At 43.5% G+C, this 17,209-nt stretch overlaps 41 non-coding genes and 36 pseudogenes across 41 annotated transcripts; all 77 read right to left on the bottom strand.

The window, feature by feature from the left end:
* Window positions 1-62: 62 nt before the first annotated feature.
* On the bottom strand, window positions 63-181 carry LOC131711522 (5S ribosomal RNA). The gene has a single exon (XR_009313408.1). It is a non-coding gene; the product is annotated as a 5S ribosomal RNA (ribosomal RNA).
* Window positions 182-281: 100 nt separating this feature from the next.
* On the bottom strand, window positions 282-390 carry LOC131714449 (5S ribosomal RNA; annotated as a pseudogene).
* Window positions 391-504: 114 nt separating this feature from the next.
* LOC131715422 (5S ribosomal RNA) lies at window positions 505-613 on the bottom strand (annotated as a pseudogene).
* Window positions 614-710: 97 nt separating this feature from the next.
* LOC131710944 (5S ribosomal RNA) lies at window positions 711-829 on the bottom strand. Its single transcript, XR_009312826.1, has one exon. It is a non-coding gene; the product is annotated as a 5S ribosomal RNA (ribosomal RNA).
* Window positions 830-943: 114 nt separating this feature from the next.
* On the bottom strand, window positions 944-1,062 carry LOC131720754 (5S ribosomal RNA). The gene has a single exon (XR_009319651.1). It is a non-coding gene; the product is annotated as a 5S ribosomal RNA (ribosomal RNA).
* Window positions 1,063-1,176: 114 nt separating this feature from the next.
* LOC131711016 (5S ribosomal RNA) lies at window positions 1,177-1,295 on the bottom strand. Its single transcript, XR_009312898.1, has one exon. It is a non-coding gene; the product is annotated as a 5S ribosomal RNA (ribosomal RNA).
* Window positions 1,296-1,409: 114 nt separating this feature from the next.
* On the bottom strand, window positions 1,410-1,528 carry LOC131718570 (5S ribosomal RNA). The gene has a single exon (XR_009317467.1). It is a non-coding gene; the product is annotated as a 5S ribosomal RNA (ribosomal RNA).
* A 100-nt stretch (window positions 1,529-1,628) lies between these two features.
* Window positions 1,629-1,737, bottom strand: LOC131716093 (5S ribosomal RNA; annotated as a pseudogene).
* Window positions 1,738-1,851: 114 nt separating this feature from the next.
* LOC131715628 (5S ribosomal RNA) lies at window positions 1,852-1,960 on the bottom strand (annotated as a pseudogene).
* Window positions 1,961-2,057: 97 nt separating this feature from the next.
* On the bottom strand, window positions 2,058-2,166 carry LOC131716402 (5S ribosomal RNA; annotated as a pseudogene).
* Window positions 2,167-2,280: 114 nt separating this feature from the next.
* Window positions 2,281-2,399, bottom strand: LOC131711084 (5S ribosomal RNA). The gene has a single exon (XR_009312966.1). It is a non-coding gene; the product is annotated as a 5S ribosomal RNA (ribosomal RNA).
* A 100-nt stretch (window positions 2,400-2,499) lies between these two features.
* Window positions 2,500-2,618, bottom strand: LOC131714325 (5S ribosomal RNA; annotated as a pseudogene).
* A 97-nt stretch (window positions 2,619-2,715) lies between these two features.
* Window positions 2,716-2,824, bottom strand: LOC131716312 (5S ribosomal RNA; annotated as a pseudogene).
* Window positions 2,825-2,924: 100 nt separating this feature from the next.
* LOC131716401 (5S ribosomal RNA) lies at window positions 2,925-3,033 on the bottom strand (annotated as a pseudogene).
* Window positions 3,034-3,147: 114 nt separating this feature from the next.
* LOC131711083 (5S ribosomal RNA) lies at window positions 3,148-3,266 on the bottom strand. Its single transcript, XR_009312965.1, has one exon. It is a non-coding gene; the product is annotated as a 5S ribosomal RNA (ribosomal RNA).
* A 100-nt stretch (window positions 3,267-3,366) lies between these two features.
* On the bottom strand, window positions 3,367-3,485 carry LOC131714189 (5S ribosomal RNA; annotated as a pseudogene).
* A 114-nt stretch (window positions 3,486-3,599) lies between these two features.
* On the bottom strand, window positions 3,600-3,718 carry LOC131712675 (5S ribosomal RNA). Its single transcript, XR_009314567.1, has one exon. It is a non-coding gene; the product is annotated as a 5S ribosomal RNA (ribosomal RNA).
* Window positions 3,719-3,818: 100 nt separating this feature from the next.
* On the bottom strand, window positions 3,819-3,937 carry LOC131710653 (5S ribosomal RNA). The gene has a single exon (XR_009312535.1). It is a non-coding gene; the product is annotated as a 5S ribosomal RNA (ribosomal RNA).
* A 114-nt stretch (window positions 3,938-4,051) lies between these two features.
* LOC131712742 (5S ribosomal RNA) lies at window positions 4,052-4,170 on the bottom strand. The gene has a single exon (XR_009314631.1). It is a non-coding gene; the product is annotated as a 5S ribosomal RNA (ribosomal RNA).
* A 100-nt stretch (window positions 4,171-4,270) lies between these two features.
* Window positions 4,271-4,379, bottom strand: LOC131715360 (5S ribosomal RNA; annotated as a pseudogene).
* Window positions 4,380-4,493: 114 nt separating this feature from the next.
* LOC131712954 (5S ribosomal RNA) lies at window positions 4,494-4,612 on the bottom strand. The gene has a single exon (XR_009314842.1). It is a non-coding gene; the product is annotated as a 5S ribosomal RNA (ribosomal RNA).
* Window positions 4,613-4,712: 100 nt separating this feature from the next.
* Window positions 4,713-4,831, bottom strand: LOC131713539 (5S ribosomal RNA; annotated as a pseudogene).
* Window positions 4,832-4,946: 115 nt separating this feature from the next.
* LOC131716397 (5S ribosomal RNA) lies at window positions 4,947-5,055 on the bottom strand (annotated as a pseudogene).
* A 114-nt stretch (window positions 5,056-5,169) lies between these two features.
* LOC131711920 (5S ribosomal RNA) lies at window positions 5,170-5,288 on the bottom strand. The gene has a single exon (XR_009313809.1). It is a non-coding gene; the product is annotated as a 5S ribosomal RNA (ribosomal RNA).
* A 114-nt stretch (window positions 5,289-5,402) lies between these two features.
* LOC131716251 (5S ribosomal RNA) lies at window positions 5,403-5,511 on the bottom strand (annotated as a pseudogene).
* Window positions 5,512-5,625: 114 nt separating this feature from the next.
* LOC131710013 (5S ribosomal RNA) lies at window positions 5,626-5,744 on the bottom strand. The gene has a single exon (XR_009311878.1). It is a non-coding gene; the product is annotated as a 5S ribosomal RNA (ribosomal RNA).
* A 100-nt stretch (window positions 5,745-5,844) lies between these two features.
* Window positions 5,845-5,963, bottom strand: LOC131714239 (5S ribosomal RNA). The gene has a single exon (XR_009315197.1). It is a non-coding gene; the product is annotated as a 5S ribosomal RNA (ribosomal RNA).
* Window positions 5,964-6,063: 100 nt separating this feature from the next.
* LOC131720725 (5S ribosomal RNA) lies at window positions 6,064-6,182 on the bottom strand. The gene has a single exon (XR_009319622.1). It is a non-coding gene; the product is annotated as a 5S ribosomal RNA (ribosomal RNA).
* Window positions 6,183-6,296: 114 nt separating this feature from the next.
* Window positions 6,297-6,415, bottom strand: LOC131709908 (5S ribosomal RNA). Its single transcript, XR_009311772.1, has one exon. It is a non-coding gene; the product is annotated as a 5S ribosomal RNA (ribosomal RNA).
* A 100-nt stretch (window positions 6,416-6,515) lies between these two features.
* Window positions 6,516-6,634, bottom strand: LOC131712181 (5S ribosomal RNA). The gene has a single exon (XR_009314073.1). It is a non-coding gene; the product is annotated as a 5S ribosomal RNA (ribosomal RNA).
* Window positions 6,635-6,734: 100 nt separating this feature from the next.
* On the bottom strand, window positions 6,735-6,853 carry LOC131711137 (5S ribosomal RNA). The gene has a single exon (XR_009313019.1). It is a non-coding gene; the product is annotated as a 5S ribosomal RNA (ribosomal RNA).
* A 100-nt stretch (window positions 6,854-6,953) lies between these two features.
* Window positions 6,954-7,072, bottom strand: LOC131712986 (5S ribosomal RNA). The gene has a single exon (XR_009314873.1). It is a non-coding gene; the product is annotated as a 5S ribosomal RNA (ribosomal RNA).
* A 114-nt stretch (window positions 7,073-7,186) lies between these two features.
* On the bottom strand, window positions 7,187-7,295 carry LOC131714448 (5S ribosomal RNA; annotated as a pseudogene).
* A 114-nt stretch (window positions 7,296-7,409) lies between these two features.
* On the bottom strand, window positions 7,410-7,518 carry LOC131714447 (5S ribosomal RNA; annotated as a pseudogene).
* A 114-nt stretch (window positions 7,519-7,632) lies between these two features.
* On the bottom strand, window positions 7,633-7,751 carry LOC131711752 (5S ribosomal RNA). Its single transcript, XR_009313640.1, has one exon. It is a non-coding gene; the product is annotated as a 5S ribosomal RNA (ribosomal RNA).
* A 100-nt stretch (window positions 7,752-7,851) lies between these two features.
* LOC131710860 (5S ribosomal RNA) lies at window positions 7,852-7,970 on the bottom strand. The gene has a single exon (XR_009312742.1). It is a non-coding gene; the product is annotated as a 5S ribosomal RNA (ribosomal RNA).
* Window positions 7,971-8,084: 114 nt separating this feature from the next.
* LOC131710012 (5S ribosomal RNA) lies at window positions 8,085-8,203 on the bottom strand. The gene has a single exon (XR_009311877.1). It is a non-coding gene; the product is annotated as a 5S ribosomal RNA (ribosomal RNA).
* A 114-nt stretch (window positions 8,204-8,317) lies between these two features.
* On the bottom strand, window positions 8,318-8,426 carry LOC131715661 (5S ribosomal RNA; annotated as a pseudogene).
* A 114-nt stretch (window positions 8,427-8,540) lies between these two features.
* LOC131713231 (5S ribosomal RNA) lies at window positions 8,541-8,659 on the bottom strand (annotated as a pseudogene).
* Window positions 8,660-8,759: 100 nt separating this feature from the next.
* LOC131713367 (5S ribosomal RNA) lies at window positions 8,760-8,878 on the bottom strand (annotated as a pseudogene).
* Window positions 8,879-8,978: 100 nt separating this feature from the next.
* On the bottom strand, window positions 8,979-9,097 carry LOC131720714 (5S ribosomal RNA). The gene has a single exon (XR_009319611.1). It is a non-coding gene; the product is annotated as a 5S ribosomal RNA (ribosomal RNA).
* Window positions 9,098-9,197: 100 nt separating this feature from the next.
* LOC131710506 (5S ribosomal RNA) lies at window positions 9,198-9,316 on the bottom strand. Its single transcript, XR_009312378.1, has one exon. It is a non-coding gene; the product is annotated as a 5S ribosomal RNA (ribosomal RNA).
* Window positions 9,317-9,430: 114 nt separating this feature from the next.
* LOC131714259 (5S ribosomal RNA) lies at window positions 9,431-9,539 on the bottom strand (annotated as a pseudogene).
* Window positions 9,540-9,653: 114 nt separating this feature from the next.
* On the bottom strand, window positions 9,654-9,762 carry LOC131716174 (5S ribosomal RNA; annotated as a pseudogene).
* A 114-nt stretch (window positions 9,763-9,876) lies between these two features.
* Window positions 9,877-9,985, bottom strand: LOC131714446 (5S ribosomal RNA; annotated as a pseudogene).
* A 100-nt stretch (window positions 9,986-10,085) lies between these two features.
* LOC131720703 (5S ribosomal RNA) lies at window positions 10,086-10,204 on the bottom strand. The gene has a single exon (XR_009319600.1). It is a non-coding gene; the product is annotated as a 5S ribosomal RNA (ribosomal RNA).
* Window positions 10,205-10,304: 100 nt separating this feature from the next.
* Window positions 10,305-10,423, bottom strand: LOC131712548 (5S ribosomal RNA). The gene has a single exon (XR_009314439.1). It is a non-coding gene; the product is annotated as a 5S ribosomal RNA (ribosomal RNA).
* A 100-nt stretch (window positions 10,424-10,523) lies between these two features.
* Window positions 10,524-10,642, bottom strand: LOC131720692 (5S ribosomal RNA). The gene has a single exon (XR_009319589.1). It is a non-coding gene; the product is annotated as a 5S ribosomal RNA (ribosomal RNA).
* Window positions 10,643-10,742: 100 nt separating this feature from the next.
* On the bottom strand, window positions 10,743-10,861 carry LOC131709808 (5S ribosomal RNA). The gene has a single exon (XR_009311671.1). It is a non-coding gene; the product is annotated as a 5S ribosomal RNA (ribosomal RNA).
* A 114-nt stretch (window positions 10,862-10,975) lies between these two features.
* LOC131714258 (5S ribosomal RNA) lies at window positions 10,976-11,084 on the bottom strand (annotated as a pseudogene).
* A 114-nt stretch (window positions 11,085-11,198) lies between these two features.
* Window positions 11,199-11,307, bottom strand: LOC131716173 (5S ribosomal RNA; annotated as a pseudogene).
* Window positions 11,308-11,421: 114 nt separating this feature from the next.
* Window positions 11,422-11,530, bottom strand: LOC131714444 (5S ribosomal RNA; annotated as a pseudogene).
* Window positions 11,531-11,630: 100 nt separating this feature from the next.
* LOC131720681 (5S ribosomal RNA) lies at window positions 11,631-11,749 on the bottom strand. Its single transcript, XR_009319578.1, has one exon. It is a non-coding gene; the product is annotated as a 5S ribosomal RNA (ribosomal RNA).
* A 114-nt stretch (window positions 11,750-11,863) lies between these two features.
* LOC131714443 (5S ribosomal RNA) lies at window positions 11,864-11,972 on the bottom strand (annotated as a pseudogene).
* Window positions 11,973-12,086: 114 nt separating this feature from the next.
* On the bottom strand, window positions 12,087-12,205 carry LOC131720670 (5S ribosomal RNA). The gene has a single exon (XR_009319567.1). It is a non-coding gene; the product is annotated as a 5S ribosomal RNA (ribosomal RNA).
* Window positions 12,206-12,302: 97 nt separating this feature from the next.
* Window positions 12,303-12,421, bottom strand: LOC131710215 (5S ribosomal RNA). The gene has a single exon (XR_009312084.1). It is a non-coding gene; the product is annotated as a 5S ribosomal RNA (ribosomal RNA).
* A 100-nt stretch (window positions 12,422-12,521) lies between these two features.
* LOC131709951 (5S ribosomal RNA) lies at window positions 12,522-12,640 on the bottom strand. Its single transcript, XR_009311815.1, has one exon. It is a non-coding gene; the product is annotated as a 5S ribosomal RNA (ribosomal RNA).
* Window positions 12,641-12,754: 114 nt separating this feature from the next.
* On the bottom strand, window positions 12,755-12,873 carry LOC131720658 (5S ribosomal RNA). Its single transcript, XR_009319555.1, has one exon. It is a non-coding gene; the product is annotated as a 5S ribosomal RNA (ribosomal RNA).
* Window positions 12,874-12,987: 114 nt separating this feature from the next.
* Window positions 12,988-13,106, bottom strand: LOC131720647 (5S ribosomal RNA). Its single transcript, XR_009319544.1, has one exon. It is a non-coding gene; the product is annotated as a 5S ribosomal RNA (ribosomal RNA).
* Window positions 13,107-13,220: 114 nt separating this feature from the next.
* Window positions 13,221-13,329, bottom strand: LOC131715977 (5S ribosomal RNA; annotated as a pseudogene).
* Window positions 13,330-13,429: 100 nt separating this feature from the next.
* Window positions 13,430-13,548, bottom strand: LOC131720636 (5S ribosomal RNA). Its single transcript, XR_009319533.1, has one exon. It is a non-coding gene; the product is annotated as a 5S ribosomal RNA (ribosomal RNA).
* A 114-nt stretch (window positions 13,549-13,662) lies between these two features.
* On the bottom strand, window positions 13,663-13,771 carry LOC131716438 (5S ribosomal RNA; annotated as a pseudogene).
* Window positions 13,772-13,885: 114 nt separating this feature from the next.
* Window positions 13,886-13,994, bottom strand: LOC131715664 (5S ribosomal RNA; annotated as a pseudogene).
* Window positions 13,995-14,108: 114 nt separating this feature from the next.
* LOC131714442 (5S ribosomal RNA) lies at window positions 14,109-14,217 on the bottom strand (annotated as a pseudogene).
* Window positions 14,218-14,317: 100 nt separating this feature from the next.
* LOC131715347 (5S ribosomal RNA) lies at window positions 14,318-14,426 on the bottom strand (annotated as a pseudogene).
* A 114-nt stretch (window positions 14,427-14,540) lies between these two features.
* LOC131714441 (5S ribosomal RNA) lies at window positions 14,541-14,649 on the bottom strand (annotated as a pseudogene).
* A 114-nt stretch (window positions 14,650-14,763) lies between these two features.
* Window positions 14,764-14,882, bottom strand: LOC131710665 (5S ribosomal RNA). Its single transcript, XR_009312547.1, has one exon. It is a non-coding gene; the product is annotated as a 5S ribosomal RNA (ribosomal RNA).
* A 100-nt stretch (window positions 14,883-14,982) lies between these two features.
* LOC131714232 (5S ribosomal RNA) lies at window positions 14,983-15,111 on the bottom strand (annotated as a pseudogene).
* Window positions 15,112-15,225: 114 nt separating this feature from the next.
* LOC131720625 (5S ribosomal RNA) lies at window positions 15,226-15,344 on the bottom strand. Its single transcript, XR_009319522.1, has one exon. It is a non-coding gene; the product is annotated as a 5S ribosomal RNA (ribosomal RNA).
* Window positions 15,345-15,458: 114 nt separating this feature from the next.
* On the bottom strand, window positions 15,459-15,577 carry LOC131720614 (5S ribosomal RNA). The gene has a single exon (XR_009319511.1). It is a non-coding gene; the product is annotated as a 5S ribosomal RNA (ribosomal RNA).
* Window positions 15,578-15,677: 100 nt separating this feature from the next.
* On the bottom strand, window positions 15,678-15,806 carry LOC131714231 (5S ribosomal RNA; annotated as a pseudogene).
* A 114-nt stretch (window positions 15,807-15,920) lies between these two features.
* LOC131720603 (5S ribosomal RNA) lies at window positions 15,921-16,039 on the bottom strand. Its single transcript, XR_009319500.1, has one exon. It is a non-coding gene; the product is annotated as a 5S ribosomal RNA (ribosomal RNA).
* A 114-nt stretch (window positions 16,040-16,153) lies between these two features.
* On the bottom strand, window positions 16,154-16,272 carry LOC131720592 (5S ribosomal RNA). The gene has a single exon (XR_009319489.1). It is a non-coding gene; the product is annotated as a 5S ribosomal RNA (ribosomal RNA).
* Window positions 16,273-16,386: 114 nt separating this feature from the next.
* Window positions 16,387-16,505, bottom strand: LOC131713641 (5S ribosomal RNA; annotated as a pseudogene).
* A 114-nt stretch (window positions 16,506-16,619) lies between these two features.
* LOC131716392 (5S ribosomal RNA) lies at window positions 16,620-16,728 on the bottom strand (annotated as a pseudogene).
* A 114-nt stretch (window positions 16,729-16,842) lies between these two features.
* On the bottom strand, window positions 16,843-16,961 carry LOC131720581 (5S ribosomal RNA). The gene has a single exon (XR_009319478.1). It is a non-coding gene; the product is annotated as a 5S ribosomal RNA (ribosomal RNA).
* A 114-nt stretch (window positions 16,962-17,075) lies between these two features.
* On the bottom strand, window positions 17,076-17,204 carry LOC131714290 (5S ribosomal RNA; annotated as a pseudogene).
* Window positions 17,205-17,209: the final 5 nt, after the last annotated feature.

The following is a 17,209-nucleotide window of genomic DNA, read 5'->3' as shown; positions in this document are numbered from 1 at the left end:
GCTGGGGGTGATTCCTCCAAAATTTCCTTTTGTCCTCCACACATTTCAATTGTAAAATGTAATGCCTGCAGCACTTGATATTCCCAGGTGGTCTCCCATCCAAGTACTAACCAAGCCCAACATTGCTTAGCTTCTGAGATCAGGCGAGATCAGGCTTATTCAAGGTGGTGTGGCCGCAGGCAATTGCATTTCTGCTTTCATGACTTTTATGTTTAGTGAGCTGGGGGTGATTCCTCCAAAATTTCCTTTTGTCCTCCACACATTTCAATTGTAAAATGTAATGCCTGCAGCACTTGATATTCCCAGGTGGTCTCCCATCCAAGTACTAACCAAGCCCAACATTGCTTAGCTTCTGAGATCAGGCTTATTCAAGGTGGTGTGGCCGCAGGCGATTGCATTTCTGCTTTCATGACTTTTATGTTTAGTGAGCTGGGGGTGATTCCTCCAAAATTTCCTTTTGTCCTCCACACATTTCAATTGTAAAATGTAATTACAAAAATGTAATGCCTGCAGCACTTGATATTCCCAGGTGGTCTCCCATCCAAGTACTAACCAAGCCCAACATTGCTTAGCTTCTGAGATCAGGCTTATTCAAGGTGGTGTGGCCACAGGCGAATGCATCTCTGCTTTCATGACTTTTATGTTTAGTGAGTTGGGGGTGATTCCTCCAAAATTTCCTTTTGTCCACACATTTCAATTGTAAAATGTAATGCCTGCAGCACTTGATATTCCCAGGTGGTCTCCCATCCAAGTACTAACCAAGCCCAACATTGCTTAGCTTCTGAGATCAGACGAGATCAGGCTTATTCAAGGTGGTGTGGCTGCAGGAAACTGCATTTCTGCTTTCATGACTTTTATGTTTAGTGAGCTGGTGGTGATTCCTCCAAAATTTCCTTTTGTCCTCCACACATCTCAATTGTAAAATGTAATTACAAAAATGTAATGCCTGCAGCACTTGGTATTCCCAGTTGGTCTCCCATCCAAGTACTAACCAAGCCCAACATTGCTTAGCTTCTGAGATCAGACGAGATCAGGCTTATTCAAGGTGGTGTGGCCGCAGGCGATTGCAGTTCTGCTTTCATGACTTTTATGTTTAGTGAGCTGGGGGTGATTCCTCCAAAATTTCCTTTTGTCCTCCACACATTTCAATTGTAAAATGTAATTACAAAAATGTAATGCCTGCAGCACTTGATATTCCCAGGTGGTCTCCCGTCCAAGTACTAACCAAGCCCAACTTTGCTTAGCTTCTGAGATCAGACGAGATCAGGCTTATTCAAGGTGGTGTGGCTGCAGGCGACTGCAGTTCTGCTTTCATGACTTTTATGTTTAGTGAGCTGGGGGTGATTCCTCCAAAATTTCCTTTTGTCCTCCACACATTTCAATTGTAAAATGTAATTACAAAAATGTAATGCCTGCAGCACTTGATATTCCCAGGTGGTCTCCCATCCAAGTACTAACCAAGCCCAACTTTGCTTAGCTTCTGAGATCAGACGAGATCAGGCTTATTCAAGGTGGTGTGGCCGCAGGCGATTGCATTTCTGCTTTCATGACTTTTATGTTTAGTGAGCTGGGGGTGATTCCTCCAAAATTTCCTTTTGTCCTCCACACATTTCAATTGAAAAATGTAATGCCTGCAGCACTTGATATTCCCAGGTGGTCTCCCATCCAAGTACTAACCAAGCCCAACATTGCTAAGCTTCTGAGATCAGGCTTATTCAAGGTGGTGTGGCCGCAGGCGATTGCATTTCTGCTTTCTTGACTTTTATGTTTAGTGAGCTGGGGGTGATTCCTCCAAAATTTCCTTTTGTCCTCCACACATTTCAATTGTAAAATGTAATTACAAAAATGTAATGCCTGCAGCACTTGATATTCCCAGGTGGTCTCCCATCCAAGTACTAACCAAGCCCAACTTTGCTTAGCTTCTGAGATCAGGCTTATTCAAGGGGGTGTGGCCGCAGACGATTGCATTTCTGCTTTCATGACTTTTATGTTTAGTGAGCTGGGGGTGATTCCTCCAAAATTTCCTTTTGTCCACACATTTCAATTGTAAAATGTAATGCCTGCAGCACTTGATATTCCCAGGTGGTCTCCCATCCAAGTACTAACCAAGCCCAACATTGCTAAGCTTCTGAGATCAGACTTATTCAAGGTGGTGTGGCCGCAGGCGATTGCATTTCTGCTTTCTTGACTTTTATGTTTAGTGAGCTGGGGGTGATTCCTCCAAAATTTCCTTTTGTCCTCCACACATTTCAATTGTAAAATGTAATTACAAAAATGTAATGCCTGCAGCACTTGATATTCCCAGGTGGTCTCCCATCCAAGTACTAACCAAGCCCAACTTTGCTTAGCTTCTGAGATCAGACGAGATCAGGCTTATTCAAGGTGGTGTGGCCGCAGCCGCTTGCATTTCTGCTTTCATGACTTTTATGTTTAGTGAGCTGGGGGTGATTCCTCCAAAATTTCCTTTTGTCCTCCACACATTTCAATTGTAAAATGTAATGCCTGCAGCACTTGATATTCCCAGGTGGTCTCCCCTCCAAGTACTAACCAAGCCCAACATTGCTTAGCTTCTGAGAGCAGACGAGATCATGCTTATTCAAGGTGGTGTGGCCGCAGGAAATTGCTTTTCTGCTTTCTTGACTTTTATGTTTAGTGAGCTGGGGGTGATTCCTCCAAAATTTCCTTTTGTCCACACATTTCAATTGTAAAATGTAATGCCTGCAGCACTTGATATTCCCAGGTGGTCTACCTTCGAAGTACTAACCAAGCCCAACATTGCTTAGCTTCTGAGATCAGGCTTATTCAAGGTGGTGTGGCCGCAGGCGATTGCATTTCTGCTTTCATGACTTTTATGTTTAGTGAGCTTGGGGTGATTACTCCAAAATTTCCTTTTGTCCTCCACACATTTCAATTGTAAAATGTAATGCCTGCAGCACTTGATATTCCCAGGTGGTCTCCCATCCAAGTACTAACCAAGCCCAACATTGCTAAGCTTCTGAGATCAGACTTATTCAAGGTGGTGTGGCCGCAGGCGATTGCATTTCTGCTTTCTTGACTTTTATGTTTAGTGAGCTGGGGGTGATTCCTCCAAAATTTCCTTTTGTCCTCCACACATTTCAATTGTAAAATGTAATTACAAAAATGTAATGCCTGCAGCACTTGATATTCCCAGGTGGTCTCCCATCCAAGTACTAACCAAGCCCAACTTTGCTTAGCTTCTGAGATCAGACGAGATCAGGCTTATTCAAGGTGGTGTGGCCGCAGCCGATTGCATTTCTGCTTTCATGACTTTTATGTTTAGTGAGCTGGGGGTGATTCCTCCAAAATTTCCTTTTGTCCTCCACACATTTCAATTGTAAAATGTAATGCCTGCAGCACTTGATATTCCCAGGTGGTCTCCCATCCAAGTACTAACCAAGCCCAACATTGCTTAGCTTCTGAGAGCAGACGAGATCATGCTTACTCAAGGTGGTGTGGCCGCAGGAAATTGCTTTTCTGCTTTCTTGACTTTTATGTTTAGTGAGCTGGTGGTGATTCCTCCAAAATTTCCTTTTGTCCTCCACACATTTCAATTGTAAAATGTAATTAAAAAAATGTAATGCCTACAGCACTTGATATTCCCAGGTGGTCTCCCATCCAAGTACTAACCAAGCCCAACTTTGCTTAGCTTCTGAGATCAGACGAGATCAGGCTTATTCAAGGTGGTGCGGCCGCAGGCGATTGCATTTCTGCTTTCATGACTTTTATGTTTAGTGAGCTGGGGGTGATTCCTCCAAAATTTCCTTTTGTCCTCCACACATTTCAATTGTAAAATGTAATGCCTGCAGCACTTGATATTCCCAGGTGGTCTCCCATCCAAGTACTAACCAAGCCCAACTTTGCTTAGCTTCTGAGATCAGACGAGATCAGGCTTATTCAAGGTGGTGTGGCCGCAGTCGAATGCATTTCTGCTTTCATTACTTTTATGTTTAGTGAGCTGGGGGTGATTCCTCCAAAATTTCCTTTTGTCCTCCACACATTTCAATTGTAAAATGTAATTACAAAAATGTAATGCCTGCAGCACTTGATATTCCCAGGTGGCCTCCCATCCAAATACTAACCAAGCCCAACATTGCTTAGCTTCTGAGATCAGACGAGATCAGGCTTATTCAAGGTGGTGTGGCCGCAGGCGATTGCATTTCTGCTTTCATGACTTTTATGTTTAGTGAGCTGGGGGTGATTCCTCCAAAATTTCCTTTTGTCCTCCACACATTTCAATTGTAAAATGTAATGCCTGCAGCACTTGATATTCCCAGGTGGTCTCCCATCCAAGTACTAACCAAGCCCAACATTGCTTAGCTTCTGAGATCAGGCTTATACAAGGTGGTGTGGCCGCAGGCGATTGCATTTCTGCTTTCATGACTTTTATGTTTAGTGAGCTGGGGGTGATTCCTCCAAAATTTCCTTTTGTCCTCCACACATTTCAATTGTAAAATGTAATTACAAAAATGTAATGCCTGCAGCATTTGATATTCCCAGGTGGTCTCCCATCCAAGTACTAACCAAGCCCAACACTGCTTAGCTTCTGAGATCAGACGAGATCAGGCTTATTCAAGGTGGTGTGGCCGCAGGCGATTGCATTTCTGCTTTCATGACTTTTATGTTTAGGGAGCTGGGGGTGATTCCTCCAAAATTTCCTTTTGGCCTCCACACATTTCAATTGTAAAATGTAATGCCTGCAGCACTTGATATTCCCAGGTGGTCTCCCATCCAAGTACTAACCAAGCCCAACATTGCTTAGCTTCTGAGATCAGGCGAGATCAGGCTTATTCAAGGTGGTGCAGCCGCAGGCGATTGCATTTCTGCTTTCATGAATTTTTATGTTTAGGGAGCTGGGGGTGATTCCTCCAAAATTTCCTTTTGTCCTCCACACATTTCAATTGTAAAATGTAATTACAAAAATGTAATGCCTGCAGCACTTGATATTCCCAGGTGGTCTCCCATCCAAGTACTAACCAAGCCCAACATTGCTTAGCTTCTGAGATAAGGCTAATTCAAGGTGGTGTGGCCGCAGGCGATTGCATTTCTGCTTTCATGACTTTTATGTTTAGGGAGCTGGGGGTGATTCCTCCAAAATTTCCTTTTGTCCTCCACACATTTCAATTGTAAAATGTAATTACAAAAATGTAATGCCTGCAGCACTTGATATTCCCAGGTGGTCTCCCATCCAAGTACTAACCAAGCCCAACACTGCTTAGCTTCTGAGATCAGACGAGATCAGGCTTATTCAAGGTGGTGTGGCCGCAGGAGATTGCATTTCTGCTTTCATGACTTTTATGTTTAGGGAGCTGGGGGTGATTCCTCCAAAATTTCCTTTTGTCCTCCACACATTTCAATTGTAAAATGTAATTACAAAAATGTAATGCCTGCAGCACTTGATATTCCCAGGTGGTCTCCCATCCAAGTACTAACCAAGCCCAACATTGCTTAGCTTCTGAGATAAGGCTTATTCAAGGTGGTGTGGCCGCAGGCGATTGCATTTCTGCTTTCATGACTTTTATGTTTAGGGAGCTGGGGGTGATTCCTCCAAAATTTCCTTTTGTCCTCCACACATTTCAATTGTAAAATGTAATTACAAAAATGTAATGCCTGCAGCACTTGATATTCCCAGGTGGTCTCCCATCCAAGTACTAACCAAGCCCAACACTGCTTAGCTTCTGAGATCAGACGAGATCAGGCTTATTCAAGGTGGTGTGGCCGCAGGCGATTGCATTTCTGCTTTCATGACTTTTATGTTTAGTGAGCTGGGGGTGATTCCTCCAAAATTTCCTTTTGTCCTCCACACATTTCAATTGTAAAATGTAATGCCTGCAGCACTTGATATTCCCAGGTGGTCTCCCATCCAAGTACTAACCAAGCCCAACATTGCTTAGCTTCTGAGATCAGACGAGATCAGGCTTATTCAAAGTGGTGTGGCCGCAGGCGATTGCATTTCTGCTTTCATGACTTTTATGTTTAGTGAGCTGGGGGTGATTCCTCCAAAATTTCCTTTTGGCCTCCACACATTTCAATTGTAAAATGTAATGCCTGCAGCACTTGATATTCCCAGGTGGTCTCCCATCCAAGTACTAACCAAGCCCAACATTGCTTAGCTTCTGAGATCAGACGAGATCAGGCTTATTCAAGGTGGTGTGGCCGCAGGCGATTGCATTTCTGCTTTCATGACTTTTATGTTTAGTGAGCTGGGGGTGATTCCTCCAAAATTTCCTTTTGTCCTCCACACATTTCAATTGTAAAATGTAATTACAAAAATGTAATGCCTGCAGCACTTGATATTCCCAGGTGGTCTCCCATCTAAGTACTAACCAAGCCCAACATTGCTTAGCTTCTGAGATCAGACGAGATCAGGCTTATTCAAGGTGGTGTGGCCGCAGGCGATTGCATTTCTGCTTTCATGACTTTTATGTTTAGTGAGCTGGGGGTGATTCCTCCAAAATTTCCTTTTGGCCTCCACACATTTCAATTGTAAAATGTAATGCCTGCAGCACTTGATATTCCCAGGTGGTCTCCCATCCAAGTACTCACCAAGCCCAACATTGCTTAGCTTCTGAGATCAGACGAGATCAGGCTTATTAAAGGTGGTGTGGCCGCAGGCGATTGCATTTCTGCTTTCATGACTTTTATGTTTAGTGAGCTGGGGGTGATTCCTCCAAAATTTCCTTTTGTCCTCCACACATTTCAATTGTAAAATGTAATGCCTGCAGCACTTGATATTCCCAGGTGGTCTCCCATCCAACTACTAACCAAGCCCAACATTGCTTAGCTTCTGAGATCAGACGAGATCAGGCTTATTCAAGGTGGTGTGGCCGCAGGCGATTGCATTTCTGCTTTCATGACTTTTATGTTTAGTGAGCTGGGGGTGATTCCTCCAAAATTTCCTTTTGGCCTCTACACATTTCAATTGTAAAATGTAATGCCTGCAGCAGTTGATATTCCCAGGTGGTCTCCCATCCAAGTACTAACCAAGCCCAACATTGCTTAGCTTCTGAGATCAGACGAGATCAGGCTTATTCAAGGTGGTGTGGCCGCAGGCGATTGCATTTCTGCTTTCATGACTTTTATGTTTAGTGAGCTGGGGGTGATTCCTCCAAAATTTCCTTTTGTCCTCCACACATTTCAATTGTAAAATGTAATTACAAAAATGTAATGCCTGCAGCACTTGATATTCCCAGGTGGTCTCCCATCCAAGTACTAACCAAGCCCAACATTGCTTAGCTTCTGAGATCAGGCTTATTCAAGGTGGTGTGGCCGCAGGCGATTGCATTTCTGCTTTCATGACTTTTATGTTTAGTGAGCTGGGGGTGATTCCTCCAAAATTTCCTTTTGTCCTCCTCACATTTCAATTGTAAAATGTAATTACAAAAATGTAATGCCTGCAGCACTTGATATTCCCAGGTGGTCTCCCATCCAAGTACTAACCAAGCCCAACATTGCTTAGCTTCTGAGATCAGGCTTATTCAAGGTGGTGTGGCCGCAGGCGATTGCATTTCTGCTTTCGTGACTTTTATGTTTAGTGAGCTGGGGGTGATTCCTCCAAAATTTCCTATTGTCCTCCACACATTTCAATTGTAAAATGTAATTACAAAAATGTAATGCCTGCAGCACTTGATATTCCCAGGTGGTCTCCCATCCAAGTATTAACCAAGCCCAACATTGCTTAGCTTCTGAGATCAGACGAGATCAGGCTTATTCAAGGTGGTGTGGCCGCAGGCGATTGCATTTCTGCTTTCATGACTTTTATGTTTAGTGAGCTGGGGGTGATTCCTCCAAAATTTCCTTTTGTCCTCCACACATTTCAATTGTAAAATGTAATGCCTGCAGCACTTGATATTCCCAGGTGGTCTCCCATCCAAGTACTAACCAAGCCCAACATTGCTTAGCTTCTGAGACCAGACGAGATCAGGCTTATTCAAGGTGGTGTGGCCGCAGGCGATTGCATTTCTGCTTTCATGACTTTTATGTTTAGTGAGCTGGGGGTGATTCCTCCAAAATTTCCTTTTGTCCTCCACACATTTCAATTGTAAAATGTAATTACAAAAATGTAATGCCTGCAGCACTTGATATTCCCAGGTGGTCTCCCATCCAAGTACTAACCAAGCCCAACACTGCTTAGCTTCTGAGATCAGACGAGATCAGGCTTATTCAAGGTGGTGTGGCCGCAGGCGATTGCATTTCTGCTTTCATGACTTTTATGTTTATTGAGGTGGGGGTGATTCCTCCAAAATTTCCTTTTGTCCTCCACACATTTCAATTGTAAAATGTAATTACAAAAATGTAATGCCTGCAGCTCTTGATATTCCCAGGTGGTCTCCCATCCAAGTACTAACCAAGCCCAACATTGCTTAGCTTCTGAGATCAGGCTTATTCAAGGTGGTGTGGCCGCAGGCGATTGCATTTCTGCTTTCATGACTTTTATGTTTAGTGAGCTGGGGGTGATTCCTCCAAAATTTCCTTTTGTCCTCCACACATTTCAATTGTAAAATGTAATTACAAAAATGTAATGCCTGCAGTACTTGATATTCCCAGGTGGTCTCCCATCCAAGTACTAACCAAGCCCAACATTGCTTAGCTTCTGAGATCAGACGAGATCAAGCTTATTCAAGGTAGTGTGGCCGCAGGCGGTTGCATTCCTGCTTTCATGACTTTTATGTTTAGTGAGCTGGGGGTGATTCCTCCAAAATTTCCTTTTGTCCTCCTCACATTTCAATTGTAAAATGTAATGCCTGAAGCACTTGATATGCCCAGGTGGTCTCCCATCCAAGTACTAACCAAGCCCAACATTGCTTAGCTTCTGAGATCAGACGAGATCAGGCATATTCAAGGTGGTGTGGCCGCAGGCGATTGCATTTCTGCTTTCATGACTTTTATGTTTAGTGAGCTGGGGGTGATTCGTCCAAAATTTCCTTTTGGCCTCCACACATTTCAATTGTAAAATGTAATGCCTGCAGCACTTGATATTCCCAGGTGGTCTCCCATCCAAGTACTAACCAAGCCCAACATTGCTTAGCTTCTGAGATCAGACGAGATCAGGCTTATTCAAGGTGGTGTGGCCGCAGGCGATTGCATTTCTGCTTTCATGACTTTTATGTTTAGTGAGCTGGGGGTGATTCCTCCAAAATTTCCTTTTGTCCTCCACACATTTCAATTGTAAAATGTAATGCCTGCAGCACTTGATATTCCCAGGTGGTCTCCCATCCAAGTACTAACCAAGCCCAACATTGCTTAGCTTCTGAGATCAGACGAGATCAGGCTTATTCAAGATGGTGTGGCCGCAGGCGATTGCATTTCTGCTTTCATGACTTTTATGTTTAGTGAGCTGGGGGTGATTCCTCCAAAATTTCCTTTTGTCCTCCACACATTTCAATTGTAAAATGTAATTACAAAAATGTAATGCCTGCAGCACTTGATATTCCCAGGTGGTCTCCCATCCAAGTACTAACCAAGCCCAACATTGCTTAGATTCTGAGATCAGGCTTATTCAAGGTGGTGTGGCCGCAGGCGATTGCATTTCTGCTTTCATGACTTTTATGTTTAGTGAGCTGGGCGTGATTCCTCCAAAATTTCCTTTTGTCCTCCACACATTTCAATTGTAAAATGTAATTACAAAAATGTATTGCCTGCAGCACTTGATATTCCCAGGTGGTCTCCCATCCAAGTACTAACCAAGCCCAATATTGCTTAGCTTCTGAGAGCAGGCTTATTCAATGTGGTGTGGCCGCAGGCGATTGCATTTCTGCTTTCATGACTTTTATGTTTAGTGAGCTGGGGGTGATTCCTCCAAAATTTCCTTTTGTCCTCCACACATTTCAATTGTAAAATGTAATTACAAAAATGTAATGCCTGCAGCACTTGATATTCCCAGGTGGTCTCCCATCCAAGTACTAACCAAGCCCAACATTGCTTAGCTTCTGAGATCAGGCTTATTCAAGGTGGTGTGGCCGCAGGCGATTGCATTTCTGCTTTCATGACTTTTATGTTTAGTGAGCTGGGGGTGAGTCCTCCAAAATTTCCTTTTGTCCTCCACACATTTCAATTGTAAAATGTAATGCCTGCAGCACTTGATATTCCCAGGTGGTCTCCCATCCAAGTACTAACCAAGCCCAACATTGCTTAGCTTCTGAGATCAGACGAGATCAGGCTTATTCAAGGTGGTGTGGCCGCAGGCGATTGCATTTCTGCTTTCATGACTTTTATGTTTAGGGAGCTGGGGGTGATTCCTCCAAAATTTCCTTTTGTCCTCCACACATTTCAATTGTAAAATGTAATGCCTGAAGCACTTGATATTCCCAGGTGGTCTCCCATCCAAGTACTAACCAAGCCCAACATTGCTTAGCTTCTGAGATCAGACGAGATCAGGCTTATTCAAGGTGGTGTGGCCGCAGGCGATTGCATTTCTGCTTTCATGACTTTTATGTTTAGTGAGCTGGGGGTGATTCCTCCAAAATTTCCTTTTGTCCTCCACACATTTCAATTGTAAAATGTAATGCCTGCAGCACTTGATATTCCCAGGTGGTCTCCCATCCAAGTACTAACCAAGCCCAACATTGCTTAGCTTCTGAGATCAGACGAGATCAGGCTTATTCAAGGTGGTGTGGCCGCAGGCGATTGCATTTCTGCTTTCATGACTTTTATGTTTAGTGAGCTGGGGGTGATTCCTCCAAAATTTCCTTTTGTCCTCCACACATTTCAATTGTAAAATGTAATGCCTGCAGCACTTGATATTCCCAGGTGGTCTCCCATCCAAGTACTAACCAAGCCCAACATTGCTTAGCTTCTGAGATCAGATGAGATCAGGCTTATTCAAGATGGTGTGGCCGCAGGCGATTGCATTTCTGCTTTCATGACTTTTATGTTTAGTGAGCTGGGGGTGATTCCTCCAAAATTTCCTTTTGTCCTCCACACATTTCAATTGTAAAATGTAATTACAAAAATGTAATGCCTGCAGCACTTGATATTCCCAGGTGGTCTCCCATCCAAGTACTAACCAAGCCCAACATTGCTTAGATTCTGAGATCAGGCTTATTCAAGGTGGTGTGGCCGCAGGCGATTGCATTTCTGCTTTCATGACTTTTATGTTTAGTGAGCTGGGGGTGATTCCTCCAAAATTTCCTTTTGTCCTCCACACATTTCAATTGTAAAATGTAATTACAAAAATGTATTGCCTGCAGCACTTGATATTCCCAGGTGGTCTCCCATCCAAGTACTAACCAAGCCCAATATTGCTTAGCTTCTGAGAGCAGGCTTATTCAATGTGGTGTGGCCGCAGGCGATTGCATTTCTGCTTTCATGACTTTTATGTTTAGTGAGCTGGGGGTGATTCCTCCAAAATTTCCTTTTGTCCTCCACACATTTCAATTGTAAAATGTAATTACAAAAATGTAATGCCTGCAGCACTTGATATTCCCAGGTGGTCTCCCATCCAAGTACTAACCAAGCCCAACATTGCTTAGCTTCTGAGATCAGGCTTATTCAAGGTGGTGTGGCCGCAGGCGATTGCATTTCTGCTTTCATGACTTTTATGTTTAGTGAGCTGGGGGTGAGTCCTCCAAAATTTCCTTTTGTCCTCCACACATTTCAATTGTAAAATGTAATGCCTGCAGCACTTGATATTCCCAGGTGGTCTCCCATCCAAGTACTAACCAAGCCCAACATTGCTTAGCTTCTGAGATCAGACGAGATCAGGCTTATTCAAGGTGGTGTGGCCGCAGGCGATTGCATTTCTGCTTTCATGACTTTTATGTTTAGGGAGCTGGGGGTGATTCCTCCAAAATTTCCTTTTGTCCTCCACACATTTCAATTGTAAAATGTAATCACAAAAATGTAATGCCTGCAGCACTTGATATTCCCAGGTGGTCTCCCATCCAAGTACTAACCAAGCCCAACATTGCTTAGCTTCTGAGATCAGGCTTATTCAAGGTGGTGTGGCCGCAGGCGATTGCATTTCTGCTTTCATGACTTTTATGTTTAGTGAGCTGGGGGTGATTCCTCCAAAATTTCCTTTTGTCCTCCACACATTTCAATTGTAAAATGCAATTACAAAAATGTAATGCCTGCAGCACTTGATATTCCCAGGTGGTCTCCCATCCAAGTACTAACCAAGCCCAACATTGCTTAGCTTCTGAGATCAGACGAGATCAGGCTTATTCAAGGTGGTGTGGCCGCAGGCGATTGCTTTTCTGCTTTCATGACTTTTATGTTTAGTGAGCTGGGGGTGATTCCTCCAAAATTTCCTTTTGTCCACACATTTCAATTGTAAAATGTAATGCCTGCAGCACTTGATATTCCCAGGTGGTCTCCCATCCAAGTACTAATCAAGCCCAACATTGATTAGCTTCTGAGATCAGACGAGATCAGGCTTATTCAAGGTGGTGTGGCCGCAGGCGATTGCATTTCTGCTTTCATGACTTTTATGTTTAGTGAGCTGGGTGTGATTCCTCCAAAATTTCCTTTTGGCCTCCACACATTTCAATTGTAAAATGTAATGCCTGCAGCACTTGATATTCCCAGGTGGTCTCCCATGCAAGTACTAATCAAGCCCAACATTGCTTAGCTTCTGAGATCAGACGAGATCAGGCTTATTCAAGGTGGTGTGGCCGCAGGCGATTGCATTTCTGCTTTCATGACTTTTATGTTTAGTGAGCTGGGGGTGATTCCTCCAAAATTTCCTTTTGTCCTCCACACATTTCAATTGTAAAATGTAATTACAAAAATGTAATGCCTGCAGCACTTGATATTCCCAGGTGGTCTCCCATCCAAGTACTAACCAAGCCCAACATTGCTTAGCTTCTGAGATCAGACGAGATCAGGCTTATTCAAGGTGGTGTGGCCGCAGGCGATTGCATTTCTGCTTTCATGACTTTTATGTTTAGGGAGCTGGGGGTGATTCCTCCAAAATTTCCTTTTGTCCTCCACACATTTCAATTGTAAAATGTAATTACAAAAATGTAATGCCTGCAGCACTTGATATTCCCAGGTGGTCTCCCATCCAAGTACTAACCAAGCCCAACATTGCTTAGCTTCTGAGATCAGACGAGATCAGGCTTATTCAAGGTGGTGTGGCCGCAGGCGATTGCATTTCTGCTTTCATGACTTTTATGTTTAGGGAGCTGGGGGTGATTCCTCCAAAATTTCCTTTTGTCATCCACACATTTCAATTGTAAAATGTAATTACAAAAATGTAATGCCTGCAGCACTTGATATTCCCAGGTGGTCTCCCATCCAAGTACTAACCAAGCCCAATATTGCTTAGCTTCTGAGATCAGGCTTATTCAAGGTGGTGTGGCCGCAGGCGATTGCGATTCTGCTTTCATGACTTTTATGTTTAGTGAGCTGGGGGTGATTCCTCCAAAATTTCCTTTTGGCCTCTACATATTTCAATTGTAAAATGTAATGCCTGCAGCACTTGATATTCCCAGGTGGTCTCCCATCCAAGTACTAACCAAGCCCAACATTGCTTAGCTTCTGAGATCAGACGAGATCAGGCTTATTCAAGGTGGTGTGGCCGCAGGCGATTGCATTTCTGCTTTCATGACTTTTATGTTTAGTGAGCTGGGGGTGATTCCTCCAAAATTTCCTTTTGTCCTCCACACATTTCAATTGTAAAATGTAATTACAAAAATGTAATGCCTGCAGCACTTGATATTCCCAGGTGGTCTCCCATCCAAGTACTAACCAAGCCCAACATTGCTTAGCTTCGGAGAGCAGGCTTATTCAAGGTGGTGTGGCCGCAGGCGATTGCATTTCTGCTTTCATGACTTTTATGTTTAGTGAGCTGGGGGTGATTCCTCCAAAATGTCCTTTTGTCCTCCACACATTTCAATTGTAAAATGTAATTACAAAAATGTAATGCCTGCAGCACTTGATATTCCCAGGTGGTCTCCCATCCAAGTACTAACCAAGCCCAACATTGCTTAGCTTCTGAGATCAGGCTTATTCAAGGTGGTGTGGCCGCAGTCGACTGCATTTCTGCTTTCATGACTTTTATGTTTAGTGAGCTGGGGGTGATTCCTCCAAAATTTCCTTTTGTCCTCCACACATTTCAATTGTAAAATGTAATTACAAAAATGTAATGCCTGCAGCACTTGATATTCCCAGGTGGTCTCCCATCCAAGTACTAACCAAGCCCAACATTGCTTAGCTTCTGAGATCAGGCTTATTCAAGGTGGTGTGGCCGCAGGCGATTGCATTTCTGCTTTCATGACTTTTATGTTTAGTGAGCTGGGGGTGATTCCTCCAAAATTTCCTTTTGGCCTCCACACATTTCAATTGTAAAATGTAATGCCTGCAGCACTTGATATTCCCAGGTGGTCTCCCATCCAAGTACTAACCAAGCCCAGCATTGCTTAGCTTCTGAGATCAGGCTTATTCAAGGTGGTGTGGCCGCAGGCGATTGCATTTCTGCTTTCATGACTTTTATGTTTAGTGAGCTGGGGGTGATTCCTCCAAAATTTCCTTTTGTCCTCCACACATTTCAATTGTAAAATTTAATTACAAAAATGTAATGCCTGCAGCACTTGATATTCCCAGGTGGTCTCCCATCCAAGTACTAACCAAGCCCAACATTGCTTAGCTTCTGAGATCAGGCTTATTCAAGGTGGTGTGGCCGCAGGCGATTGCATTTCTGCTTTCATGACTTTTATGTTTAGTGAGCTGGGGGTGATTCCTCCAAAATTTCCTTTTGTCCTCCACACATTTCAATTCTAAAATGTAATTACAAAAATGTAATGCCTGCAGCACTTGATATTCCCAGGTGGTCTCCCATCCAAGTACTAACCAAGCCCAACATTGCTTAGCTTCTGAGATCAGACGAGATCAGGCTTATTCAAGGTGGTGTGGCCGCAGGAGTTTCCATTTCTGCTTTCATGACTTTTATGTTTAGGGAGCTGGGGGTGATTCCTCCAAAATTTCCTTTTGTCCTCCACACATTTCAATTGTAAAATGTAATGCCTGCAGCACTTGATATTCCCAGGTGGTCTCCCATCCAAGTACTAACCAAGCCCAAGATTGCTTAGCTTCTGAGATCAGACGAGATCAGACGAGATCAGGCTTATTCAAGGTGGTGTGGCCGCAGGCGATTGCATTTCTGCTTTCATGACTTTTATGTTTAGTGAGCTGGGGGTGATTCCTCCAAAATTTCCTTTTGTCCTCCACACATTTCAATTGTAAAATGTAATTACAAAAATGTAATGCCTGCAGCACTTGATATTCCCAGGTGGTCTCCCATCCAAGTACTAACCAAGCCCAACATTGCTTAGCTTCTGAGATCAGACGAGATCAGGCTTATTCAAGGTGGTGTGGCCGCAGGCGATTGCATTTCTGCTTTCATGACTTTTATGTTTAGTGAGCTGGGGGTGAGTCATCCAAAATTTCCTTTTGTCCTCCACACATTTCAATTGTAAAATGTAATTACAAAAATGTAATGCCTGCAGCACTTGATATTCCCAGGTGGTCTCCCATCCAAGTACTAACCAAGCCCAACATTGCTTAGCTTCTGAGATCAGACGAGATCAGGCTTATTCAAGGTGGTGTGGCCGCAGGCGATTGCATTTCTGCTTTCATGACTTTTATGTTTAGTGAGCTGGGGGTGATTCCTCCAAAATTTCCTTTTGTCCTCCACACATTTCAATTGTAAAATGTAATGCCTGCAGCACTTGATATTCCCAGGTGGTCTCCCATCCAAGTACTAACCAAGCCCAAGATTGCTTAGCTTCTGAGATCAGACGAGATCAGACGAGATCAGGCTTATTCAAGGTGGTGTGGCCGCAGGCGATTGCATTTCTGCTTTCATGACTTTTATGTTTAGTGAGCTGGGGGTGATTCCTCCAAAATTTCCTTTTGTCGTCCACACATTTCAATTGTAAAATGTAATTACAAAAATGTAATGCCTGCAGCACTTGATATTCCCAGGTGGTCTCCCATCCAAGTACTAACCAAGCCCAACATTGCTTAGCTTCTGAGATCAGACGAGATCAGGCTTATTCAAGGTGGTGTGGCCGCAGGCGATTGCATTTCTGCTTTCATGACTTTTATGTTTAGTGAGCTGGGGGTGAGTCATCCAAAATTTCCTTTTGTCCTCCACACATTTCAATTGTAAAATGTAATTACAAAAATGTAATGCCTGCAGCACTTGATATTCCCAGGTGGTCTCCCATCCAAGTACTAACCAAGCCCAACATTGCTTAGCTTCTGAGATCAGACGAGATCAGGCTTATTCAAGGTGGTGTGGCCGCAGGCGATTGCATTTTTGCTTTCATGACTTTTATGTTTAGGGAGCTGGGGGTGATTCCTCCAAAATTTCCTTTTGTCCTCCACACATTTCAATTGTAAAATGTAATTACAAAAATGTAATGCCTGCAGCACTTGATATTCCCAGGTTTTCTCGAATCCAAGTACTAACCAAGCCCAACATTGCTTAGCTTCTGAGATCAGACGAGATCAGGCTTATTCAAGGTGGTGTGGCCGCAGGCGATTGCATTTCTGCTTTCATGACTTTTATGTTTAGTGAGCTGGGGGTGATTCCTCCAAAATTTCCTTTTGTCCTCCACACATTTCAATTGTAAAATGTAATTACAAAAATGTAATGCCTGCAGCACTTGATATTCCCAGGTGGTCTCCCATCCAAGTACTAACCAAGCCCAACATTGCTTAGCTTCGGAGATCAGGCTTATTCAAGTTGGTGTGGCCGCAGGCGATTGCATTTCTGCTTTCATGACTTTTATGTTTAGTGAGCTGGGGGTGATTCCTCCAAAATTTCCTTTTGTCCTCCACACATTTCAATTGTAAAATGTAATTACAAAAATGTAATGCCTGCAGCACTTGATATTCCCAGGTGGTCTCCCATCCAAGTACTAACCAAGCCCAACATTGCTTAGCTTCTGAGATCAGACGAGATCAGGCTTATTCAAGGTGGTGTGGCCGCAGGCGATTGCATTTCTGCTTTCATGACTTTTATGTTTAGTGAGCCTGGGGTGATTCCTCCAAAATTTCCTTTTGTCGTCCACACATTTCAATTGTAAAATTTAATTACAAAAATGTAATGCCTGCAGCACTTGATATTCCCAGGTGGTCTCCCATCCAAGTACTAACCAAGCCCAACATTGCTTAGCTTCTGAGATCAGACGAGATCAGACGAGAACAGGCTTATTCAAGGTGGTGTGGTCGCAGGCGATTG

The sequence above is a fragment of the Acipenser ruthenus genome, chromosome 44 (genome assembly GCF_902713425.1).
Source record: "Acipenser ruthenus chromosome 44, fAciRut3.2 maternal haplotype, whole genome shotgun sequence".
Taxonomy (NCBI): Eukaryota; Metazoa; Chordata; class Actinopteri; order Acipenseriformes; family Acipenseridae; genus Acipenser; species Acipenser ruthenus.
This window is presented reverse-complemented; position numbering and strand designations above follow the sequence as displayed.